At 41.3% G+C, this 12,308-nt stretch overlaps 1 protein-coding gene across 5 annotated transcripts in view; it reads left to right on the top strand.

The window, feature by feature from the left end:
- The window catches only part of LOC134532995 (syntaxin-1A), a 91,685-nt gene that overhangs the window by 22,295 nt on the left and 57,082 nt on the right, over nt 1-12,308 (top strand). The window lies entirely within an intron of this gene.

The raw sequence follows: 12,308 nt of genomic DNA, 5'->3' as shown, positions 1-12,308 counted from the left end.
TAATTCATTTTTATTCTCAATGCCTTCATTTTAATCAGCTTCAGCATAGTGCTGCATACAAGTAGATCATTAAGAATACATTAAGCAAAATCACAAGTATTAAGAAATGTTAATGTATGTCATTAGTGGTTTAGGAAGTGGTATCTAGTTTTTTTAAAGTTTTTTTTTTTTTCTCTTTTCACTTTCAGTGAATGTAGAATAAAGTAGCTTTGCTATGTTTTACACATCTACAATAATACAATATTTGCACCTATTATGTATTTGTGCATAATCATGTTTTATAATTTGTGTTGACTTCCAAAATTTTGTGGTTCCATATATAAGAATTTGATAATGATAGGAATATGGTTTGATTTTTATTAAATGCAGTTTCCAAACAGTTCACTCAGAATTAATTTTCAATAGAAAATTAAATATTTTAGGCAATTATGTGTATGTTACTTTTGTTAAAATTACCAGCCCACTATTAAAGGTATACCTACAAACATACTTTACACATCATGCTGATTATTAATGTTCTGTAGAGAAATATATATAGTTCTATAGAGAAATATATATTGTATCCGTTACAACCTGTTTGTTTTTATTGTGAGAATATATTGGGTGATGCAACTTACCATGATGAAGGTTTGTTGAGCATGCGTACAATTTACACTGTTATGCATTAATCTAGGAACCCCGTAAATATGATGTGGAAAGAATGTATAATTAAGGATGTTAGTTTATATAGTATTATTTTGACTCACAGTTTTGAGTGCTGATAGCTGGCAGGTAAACAAATGCTTGTAAAGTAATTCTGCTGACTGACATTTCCAGCAGCAGGTGACATTCATATTTCACGGGCACTACTTGAGATGAATCATCAAATTTAAGAAAAGTGTTTTCTTGGGATCAATATTGCAAATGTTGAAACATGTAGGCTGAAGCACTTTGTAGGGACATGACCATTGGAACAGAATATGTCTCAAATATAATTTGAGACATTTTCTGTAGCTTAGGCCACTAGCACCCCACATTAGAACGATATAAAAAAGAACTCTGTGGACTAGCTTGGAAGAGAAGTCCCAGCTTGAATTAGTGTGTATGTGAATGTTGCTATACAGAACTACAGATTTTTATTCTGCAGGTATTTTTGCTACAGAGAACCAATCAGGTTATGAATACTCCAATCACCAATGTGTGTATTAAGTGTTTTAGATTTTAAAATTACATGTTTACAACATGAAATTATTAAAGCTATAAAGTTAAGTAAGCTACATGAAAGACCCATCACACTCTTATAGTATTTATTGACAGCAATATCACTGTTATTAATTAATAAATATATATATATATATATATATATATATATATATATATATATATATATATATAGTTTTGAGTAACCACATGTGCTAGAACAATGAAAATTAATTTGTTATGGGTGCAATTGGTAAACATTTTATTGGAGTTTTTTTTTTTTTTTTTTCAAAATTATAAATGAGAATTTAGAAAATGTAAATAATTTTAACATCTATACCTGGAGACACGTGGCTTTGTTTGTGGGCTGTATAGTGATTTTACATTTTAATTTAAAAAAATGGGGCATATACTACTTTTGACAGTATCATACATTCCTGCAACATTGCATAATGCTGGCGAGCCTCTCTACAGCAAACACTAGTATGTTTTTTTTATTTGAGTTATGAACGTGGACGGTGGCAGTTGCCACTTAATCGCAAAATATGTGCTCTTTCAAGCTAGTTGCTGGAGCTCCCTCAGCTTTCTGATTGGGGAGGTTGCTGAATGGTCGTCAACATTATTACTGTGTCCACGGATACAAATGCACTTTTCGCGGATTTTCCCGATTTTTAACTCTTTGCAGCGTCGCTAAATATAACTGAATGAGTCAAAGAAAATGTAGAAATCGTAAGTTGAGCAGTCAGTTTCGAGCAGGATACCTGAAAGCATGGCGACCTTTGAATCCATTCTTAAACTAGAATAGCAAATGCCAGTCAAGGCCTGTCCCCCGTCCCCCCCCCCCCCCCCCCCCCTTTCCTGACAACTATCATACTACCACTGTTGAAAAAGAAATCATGTTAATTAAGAGGTAACACTTCAAGGGTAGTTTTCATCGTTTCCCATTGTAGAACGGGCCTATCAGCGCGCCGGCTCTAAGGCCCGCTCTACAATGATATGGAAACGGAGACGGATTACGTAACAGAGTTTCTACAGTAGCACGCAGACGGAGACCGACCCGTACGGATTAAGGCAATGCTGAGTACTTCCGTGTACTTTGCTCCGTGTGACTAATAGAAGCAGAATACTGGCTGTGGTGGTAGCCATGTTTGTTTTCTAACTAAACACGTTAAAACAGTTTCAAGTACAATAATATCTAGTGTTCTATTATTACTTTGAAGTTTATTTTTATTATTATGTAAATTCTGCCCGTGCTATGGGTTTCGAAGCATAGTATACATTTTTTAAATTGTATTTATGTTTCGTAACCTTGAAAGGCAATCTCATTGGTTGCCATTTGTTACGTGGAAGCAGAAGACGCGATAGTGACATGTTCCGGAAGATCCGTCTCCCTTTACGTGATCCATCTCCAATCCCGTGTCATTGTAGAACGGGCCTAAGGCCGTCACTGGCTCCTGCATCACTCGCTCTTTCACCTCTGCGCGCCAGTCACTGAACTGGCGTTGCAGTCTTCGTGTCGATAACTCACCTTTATGAAACTTCAAACGGCGACCTTATTATTTTATGCTCCACTTGCCTATATCAATTACGATACTCTTGCGTAAAAGTTTTCATACCTAAAACGTTATAAACGAAACCACGGAACGATACTTGTATAGACAGATGCAATGGCTCATTTACCTTAAGTCTTGTTCTCAAGACTTGGCAAACCCCGATTTGCTCGAGGTTCGTAATAAATTACGGACTCGTGGTCCGTTGAATTCTCTACCAGTCGCGCCGTTCTCAAGTCGCGTAGCTGGGCAAGTCTGTGCGCTAGCCGTACTGAGACGTATGGAGACGTGAGACGTATGGAGACGTATATCCGCTCATGTAGCCGCACTTCAGATACTGTGCACTGGAAGCAGCAGTTATTAAAATGCCCACCCGCTTCCCCCTCTCCCGTGATAGCATCCAGGTGACGCAGTTGAATTGTGCTAACATTTGAAATATCGCTCGAACAACTACTCCCGAGACGAAGCAAGGCGGTGCAGCGGCAGTATCCCGGAGGACCCGTCTGCAGATTCGTGCTGGACCGAAACCACTCCAAGAAACTACTCATGTCCCTTATTTTGAGTCGCGTGCCTTTGCTCTAATCATTTCCTTGTCGAACATACGTGAAGATTACTATTCGAAGATAAAACTCCGAGCATAGTTACATCTAAATGGATAATTAAATAAAAAAGCCTGTAGTAAACGGTATTTCGGTTTTATCCATGCTGACACTTCAGGGACGTTGGAAAGTGTACGGAAGTGTAGCGACGTTAATGCTAAATACCAAAATATCATCTCAGTTGATTCTTATATTGATTATTGTAGTGATATAATTTGAAAATCGACCAAATCCTTGTGCGGCATAAAATTAACTTCACGTGCTCTGCTTATTGTAGTTTTAATAAAATAGAGCAACAAGGACGCGGGACAAAATGTGCACTGTAGCTTCTGCTCTCGCACACAGGTCAATGCGGACACACCAACCGCGTAGGTACGTTAATAGGTTTTGCGTCTCGTCGAACACGATGCCAAAAGGGACGGACTCATACATTGCAAGTCAGAGGAATGCCTGGCCCCGGTGTTGTTGCCGGGAGTGAAAGCGAGGGGAACCGAAACGAGGACGGGTCCCGCGAATGGCGAGTCGGCCGCTGTTGCTGGCCCAGCTGATGCTTGGCAGTCGTGCATGTTAACAAACGAAGGAATGGAATGAGTGACTGTTAGAGAGCTCTAGGGGGCTGATCCGGCGGCGCGCGGCTCGCAGCTATCGACGCGACGGGCCCCGGCGCTACCCGGGGCTTCGCGCGACGCCGGCAGATCGATCCCGCGGCCGACCTAGCCTGTTGGCTGCCGGCTTGACCCGGTGTGCCCTCGCCATCCCCCGTCGGATGCTGCGACTCGCCGTGCTAGGACTTCACCTAGTTATTAGCCGCTATGCTACAAAATTACGTTTGTACTATACTGTGTTATTTTAAAAATTCTTGAATTTCATTAACTTAGCAAAATTCACAAATTGGCCAATAATAACCATGAGGGTAAGAAATGGAGTGGTTATGTGCATTCCATAATAATAATTGAAGTAAAATTTAAGATAAAAACTTTCTCTCCCCACCCCCTTTTTAAGTAGACAGCAAAAATATTTATTTGGTTATAATGAAGTTAACTCTAATTATTAGCTGATATGTTTTTTTTTTTTTTTAACAATACTCATTTTACGATGGCACTTATGCCTAGCAAGTTCCTGCCTAGATAATTAAACTTACCTCCATAATTATTCTTTATAAAACACACAGATACATACAACTATGCCATACGTAAATACATTCTTACGGTGCGAAGTGACTCACAAGAGGAAGACTCGAAGTTGGGATCACTGATTTTATTCAAACGTAGTACGCCTTTCTACTTGCGCATTATGTTATCCTAATGGATTTCTAAAAGTGTACAATGTTTGAATAAAATATGTGAACGTCGCAGCTTCCCCTCGTCAGTGTTAGGAAACAGTCGACACGTATTCTGCAGGACCCGGAGTCGAACGCGGTTGTCACGCCGATCTCAGTTGTGCGTGGTTTGCCACACATCACTGCAAGCAAAACGCCGGGACTCTTGCTCACAGAAAGGCCACGGCAGATCAGCGCGTGCAAAATGCAGTCGTCGCGTGGGGACTCGAGGTTGAGAACATGGCATATTCACATTCGCTCTGCGAGCGACGTCAGGCGACAGACACTCTGCCTCCATCAATGATTCAGTGCTTGCAGACCGCGGCCAGGCGTTCCCCCTTGTTCCGCAACCACGCCGCCGACCTGCCGAGCCGACCTCCCTCCCTCCCGCCTTCCTTCCCAGTCTGTCGAGTTCGTAACATTCGTGTGTGTGTTTTGCGCATCACTCGGTCGGAAACTGGTCTTTACCGTCTTTTTTATGAGCTTGTGGCGGCGGCGGCGGCGCCGCCGCTGCTGACAGCTCGACCATCCAGCAGGAAGCTCTGTGATTAGAGCACGGGGGAAAAAAAAAACCGGCTGGTTCGCTTTGCGACAGGCTATAATTTCAACACTTAAAACATGTGGGCTGCATTTTCATTTGGCTAGCGCAGTCACGCGTGGACCTGGGAACCTCTGCGCCGACATCAGACCAACCACTGAAGCAATGAGTTACCAAGCTGCTCGAGAGAAACATACAGAATGAGTCTGAATTCAGCTGAAGGTTCATCACGACAAATTAAGCCTGGTATATGGATTGGGGGCTGAACATCATTTTTATGGTACATAATAAAATATTTAATATAGGCTACTGAGCGGTTGAATTATGTTTAATTTAACGAAGCTGTACGACCACTTGCGAATTTTATTGCTGTAGAAAAATTATTTCTTTTGAAATAATTGGAGGTGGTAACAAGCCAAAAAAAAAATGTGGACAATAAAGGTGTTACTTCCAATTATTTCAATGAAATAATTTTGCTACAGCGACGAAGTGGTTGTATAACTTAAATCAATTAAACATAATGCAGACACTCGGTGTTTCATCTTAAATTCTTTATTACTATCAGTAAAAATGCTGTTCAGCTCCAACTAAAGTCGTATATCAGGCTTGGAAAGCACTTTCTACCGTAAGTCGTATTGAGGTTTTCAAATTATTTTGCCGTGATGAACCTGCAACTAAATTTGTAGGTCGAATTCAGACTCATGCCAACGAGTGGCTCACGTATGCTCGCGTGTATGTGGTTGGCTGTGAAGTCTAAACTGCAGGTCTTTCAACCTGCGGATTTCTCCAGTCCCCCCCTTACACATGAAAGATGTCAGACTGGTCGGCTCGCGCGGGTCCCGGGTTAAGATTCCCAAGCTGGAGCAGTGTTCTCTTTCCCCTGGCTCAGGGCAATACGTTTAAGCGGCATATAGACGGGGTAGAGGTGGCCAGTGACGTAGACAAGTACTGACTGACATCCTATGAAGTTTATACCTTGCAATAGTGTGCGGCCGCCTGCGAGAGAAGTCGTTGCCTGGTTCGCGTCACGAAACTCAGACGATGATGCTACAGTGTCATCTCGGGCGATGCCTGCCTACGGGCAGACACCCACGCCGCCTGCGGAGGACGGGCGGGCGTATGGATGTCTTCGATCGGCGCGGCTCGCCCCCGCCTGGGGAGCACGCGTGGGCTGTGCGTCGCTGTGCCACGTGCCTGTCCGCTCTGCGCTGCGCTTGCCCGCCTTCTCGTCGGCTCGCGTCCGCCCGACAATTGGTGTCTGTAGATTCCCCCGGCCCATGGGTGTACTCCCATGTAACAACATTCTGGCGAACTTCTATGCTCCGGTTGACGATGGTTACCCGGTCTAGGAAACACGAAAACTGGGAAATGGGTTGTTTGTTCTCGATTCAGACACTAAACAACAAAGTGCCAAAATCAAGAAACTCGTTTTCGGTATAGAGCTATTCAGAACAAGCTTTATTAACCGATGTTGACTGTGATATAAAAAAACAATGTAAATGATATAGGACGTTTGCCAAAATAAAAATATAAATGATGTATTCCTATTACAACCAAAATTATTAGAATAGCAGAAAAAAGTATAAAGTTACCAGGTCCCAGTTTACTGGTTCTGCTCTGCATAAATACCAGTTCTGTTTTAGGACATACACTAAATTTTTTCTCTCGATATCGCTCCCTTCAATGACACATTGAGTCAATAAAACCTCATAACTGCGATCATTCTAGATCAGATTCCTTCAAAGATTTTCTTTTCAAACAAGTTTTAAATTTTCTTGAATGGGATTTTTCATTGTCTATTATTTTATATAGACTTTCTGTCGGAGTCTAATACATTTTTATTAATGATTTAAGTTGTAGGTGTATGATAAACTCAAACTAATTGACAACTTATACATAATGCAACTATAAAAACAATACTATTTAAAATAAATCTTTGCTAAAATAGTTCAAGTAATCGAATACTTAGTGTGTGAAATTTCTCTCAATTTACATGTTTATTTTCATATAATACTTCAATCTTTGAAGTGCATTCACACATATCCCTGAATCAAAAACATTGAATCCAATAAATATTTAACCGTGTTAAAGGACTTTAGGTTCTTGCACATGCCGCATGAATGTACCGCGCAGGACTAAAATATATTTATTTTATCTAGACAATACTTGTCGGCAGCGAGTTTATTAGAGGTGAAAACGAACGGCACAAATATGTTGTAATGGGGAAGAAATCGGTCATGATCTGTATTAAAATAGTAAGGAACTAGCCCACTATTTTTGGATGTATTTCTGGAAACGTCGAAAACCAAAATCAGGCTCGCCAAACCGTGATTTTAACCCGGGTCCTCTGTAACGCGCGCCGTAGTGTTACCACTGCGCCACCCGGCAGCACTGAGTGGGTGGTAGGAAGCCCAGTTAATGTAGTTGGAAGGGGATCGATTAGTCGACGTCAAACATTGAGATAAGCTAATGCACGTCTAGTGGCAGGAAACGGCACACGACTAGGCGGCGTTCAGCCAATGGGGCGGGTGCCGAGAGCCTTGCTTGCGGGTGGGGAGAGGAAGATAGAGGGGGAGAGAGAGAGAGAGAGAGAACTAGGGAAAAAGACTTAGAGGGGAGGTAGAACAATTAAAAGGTGGAGAGAAATACTTCGAGGGGAGGTGGAACGATTTAGAGGGGGAGAGAAAGATTTTTAGTGGAGGTAATATTTTAGAGGGGAGGTATAACTATTTAGACGGGAGGTAAAATGATTTAGAAATGGGGTTTAGAAGGATTTAGAGGGGAGAGAAAGATATAGAGCTTTAGGCACGGGTTTGCGGGTACCGTGCGCACTGAAGCGTCACACTCGCTTTCCTAATTAGTTTAGCGCTTGGTGGTTTGCATTTTGTTAGCTTCCAATGGTAACGTTTTGGTGATCACTTGACCAGAAAATTTTTCTCTGCTGCTTGGAAATGGACTGTACGATTTCGATACAAACGTAAAACCAGCCTAGCTATCATTAGAAGCTAAACTAAAGCCCGCCGTACTCGGTACAATATTCCTTACAATATTGTCGTACTGGCTCTACTACTAGTTTCTTCACTCGAATTCAAACTGGATACTAGTAGCTATACGGGCTGAGCTACTGGTTTTGCGTAATAGACAGCGTCCTATTTTCGTTGCTTGGTGTGTTCCAATATTTTTAAGGAGTGGCCATTCAGAACTCACGAAAACAGCACGATGGGGTTGTTTACACTTTTAAGCGCGCATGTCGTGATAAACATGGACGGAAATCAGTGGAATACTGACCAACTCCTCGTTTTAATAAATGCATACAAAGAAGAGCCTTGTTTGTATGCAGTAAAAAATGAGAATTATCATAATAAAAATTTGTTGTGGAGAATATTCTCTTAACAAAACTAGTAAGGCAGCTAGAATCGTGTGCAGCAGAAACTTGTAGCGCACCTAGTGTTTCAGCTTGTAGCCTACACAGTACAGAAACCAGTAAGCATTCTAGTAAGCAAACTAATAGAAAATATTGTACCGTGTGCGGTGGGCTTAATATGGTGGCTATGTGATACTTGATTTGTAATGTGTAAGGCTCGTAGTTGACAAAATGCAAATGACGTAATCGTGATGGTGTCGACCAAACGGTGACAACACGTGGCCGTGTTGTCTTGGAAGAGTGCTGATTGGCTCATGGCCTCCCGTGCGCGTGGCAGGGATGGTGGCTCGCACCCAGTCCCAGGAGAAGAGAGTCGGCGGTGGTCGCCTGGGGCTGATCGAGGCCCCGTAGCTCTTGGGGCCGGAATTCACCGGGGCGGCGCACTGGCTAGACACTGGACTGCAATTCCAGACCACCTGCGTTCGAATACCCGACAGGCAATCCTGATTTCGTTTTTCCGTAGTTTTCCCCAACTACAGGCCGGGCCTTATTTCTTCCCCCGAAGTTCCTGTGTTGCCGTCCATATCGAACTAGCTGTTGAGATTTTAATATCCCACTTTACCCTCCCTCTTTAGACAGGGATCACAATGACTTCACTTTCTTTTTTGAAGCAAAATGATCACATCTTCACTTATTTACCAAAACATAATATTATTCAGCTCAAAAGTTCCAACGCAACAACCCTGGCATATATTTAAACAAAATTCGGTAATTTCTATACATAACACACACTTCCAGTGAAGCATTGCAAAACTTAATATCAGCTGTGGATATGTATCATGCTAATCGCTGGTGCTTGTACATGTACCATTAATAGCAACAAGATTTTATGGTTTTATTTTTAGGTCAATTACATTTTTGAAACAGGAAATTTCAGTGTTCTTGTTTTTATTTTTATGAACTCTGTTTATTCACAATTAGAGTACAATTTTCAACAAATATGAGACTTAGTTCACCTAAACAGTGTCATTTTGAATTATATAATGCACTTTTACAATGTAATAGTTTGTAATAAGCATGTCCAACTACTGGGAACAATAAAAATAAATTCAGCCAGTATACATACATTTGTAAAAGTTACTAATAACAGTAGCAGTACCAATTGCGTACGTACGTGCTAAATAATTTACATTGAATGTAATATATTAAAAGATTAAATTTTTATAATTTGAGTTCAGTTTCTATTGAATATGCTGACTAATTTAATTATTTTTGGTTGCATTTTGATGCTCTATGGTGTATTAACTTGCATTTCTGTTTTGCATGGTGTTTTGACATGCTTTCCTGTGTTACTTCGGCTTTTTTTCGCAGTTCGCCATATAATCCTGTCCCTAACAATTAGTGAACTGAATTGCCGAGCAGCGGCCGTGTTGGCGTGCTTGTAGGAGGCTGGCCGGCGCAGGAACTTCCTCGTTGCTTAGTCACGGCGTTCCGCAAGCATTGCTCAGAAGGTCGCTGTACGTCATCGTTCATCTTCGTCCCCAGGGTTGCTGCGATTACTCGAAACCTCGGAGACCGTGAACAGCCGGGGAAATCACTAAATATTCCTGGATTAATATTTTTTATCGTGCTATGAAAAAATGTTAAACGCAAAAAATATACCGCTTTCATCGACGAATAGTCTTTTTTGAAAAGAAAAAAAAATGGTAAATCGTGTAATATCACGAAATTCGCATGGACAGCACAGAGAATTCCGTAGAAGAAATTCGTCAGAAAAAAAAATTATCACGGCACACACAAGCACGATAACGAGACAGTAGTAACAAGTTCAGAAAATACAAACAACCACCTTGCACAACACAACGTCAACACAGTGACGCACAGGCAAACCAAGCGATGGAACTTAACAGGTATTCGGGACAACACAACGATGACGGCACAGACGAACACGGTAAGTCTTTTCAAGACAAACAGTCGCGACGTTTAGGCAACTGATATATGTTATCGTCATCAGGCACGAACAGACAGTGGTCGTTGTTTGTCTGTATTTCATAGTTCTTGTTACAAATGTATCGTCTGTGCTGTCTTTACATTAATATATTTGACATCGGCAGGTTTTAGCTTGTTTTTCGGTTTGTTTTTTGTATTCATATTTGGTGTCCGTTATTGTGGTTTCTCAATGGTGACATACAGTGAAAACCAGCGATGGCGTGTGTCCATAATAATGTTATAAAGCAATCTTCCCCATTGAAAGAATCATTGAAAGAGGAGTTTGAAAAGCCGAGCAGTGACGTGCTTCACTCCCGCTTCAATTCCTTGGCGTGCAATATCGCTGGCCGCAATTACGGAGGGAGCTAGTTTGCGGCGGGTGTAATCCGAGCATCGCAGGCCATCCTTTTCGTGGAATATGACTGGTGGGGCGCGGGGGTCGCCAACTCCCTCCGTATTTACCAAAGAGATGAGCCACGCCGACAGGTCACCTTGATCCCGACGTCCGAGCTGCTTGATGAGTGAGTCTCTCTGTCCCTCTGTGTGCACCTCGAGCTGAGCACTCTTAGAAGTTTGCTGTGAGGCTCCAAACTACAAACTCCAAACGAGTTATCAGCTTCACATACGAAATGATGATTTTAAACAATAAAGAATACAAGTAGGCTAAGAGCCTTTTGATTAAACGAATGGTTCCAGTGTATTGTTGTTTGTCTTTACTGTTAATAAAATTGTATATTATTGTATTTTTTTACGATACTATGATGGTCAGTTGTTGGATTTTTTTAAATCTCATGTTGAAAATTAATTTAGTGTTAAAATGGTGTTATTTTACTTTTGTCGAGAGCTTTTAGGAATGACTCTTTACATTATTCCGCGCCGTTTATATGTAAATGAACATACCAATAATATACTCTTGATGAATACAACACTGTCTGTCCGGAAACGCAACCAGGCAAGTTACAGGCGTGATCAGTAGCGCGAAAATTTAAATTTCGCGCACGTCTATAGGCTCGCTCTGGTGACTGAGAGGACGCGCGATCGTACGTACCCACGTTTTTTTTTTATTTTTTTATCTGGAGTGAAGCTGTATGAACGTCAGCCTCATTAATAATTAAACAAGTGGCCCCTTTCGCGATGACCGTTCCAAAATTACAAATGGTACGGTATCAACATGTTTTACGTTTATAATTTTGTAAGAAAAACAGTATTTAATATTGTTTGATGTCTTTAACTCCCAAGGGAGAGGCATGTTGTTCGGAAGTGACGATACTGCGTGGGAGCGACGGCGATATTTGGCGTTTCAACTGGGCCGCACATCACGCTGGGGGCTGACTCTTGACAGGAAGTTGTGCAGCCCTATTGCGAACTCCACGACGTGATTGCTCTGGTTTAATTAAGTTAGCAAGGCAAGATTAAGTTTCATCTTCGTATAAAGAACCGAGTCAACCTAACGTGATGTAAGCCTATTTGTTGCAATATAAATTCTTTCTTTTTTAGGTCGGAAATACGTCTTAAGATTTACAGCGCTCGTCACAGTGCTACGCGATAGGCAGTTTTATCTGCATTTTGTTCAGATTTTAAGCATTATGCTCAAAGCTCTTGTGCGCGGCATGTTGTGAAAGTTACCTTGGTCATCCTTAGCGAGTCGTTTTGCACACTTAACAGCACAGGACTTAACCGCGTTGTTTATGTACTTGAAACGCGTTTTCTCTTCAACGTTAACACGTATTTTTAAACTGTTTTAATACACAACCCGTAATTAATCTTTTAC

This window comes from Bacillus rossius, chromosome 6 (genome assembly GCF_032445375.1).
Source record: "Bacillus rossius redtenbacheri isolate Brsri chromosome 6, Brsri_v3, whole genome shotgun sequence".
NCBI lineage: Eukaryota > Metazoa > Arthropoda > Insecta > Phasmatodea > Bacillidae > Bacillus > Bacillus rossius.
This window is presented reverse-complemented; position numbering and strand designations above follow the sequence as displayed.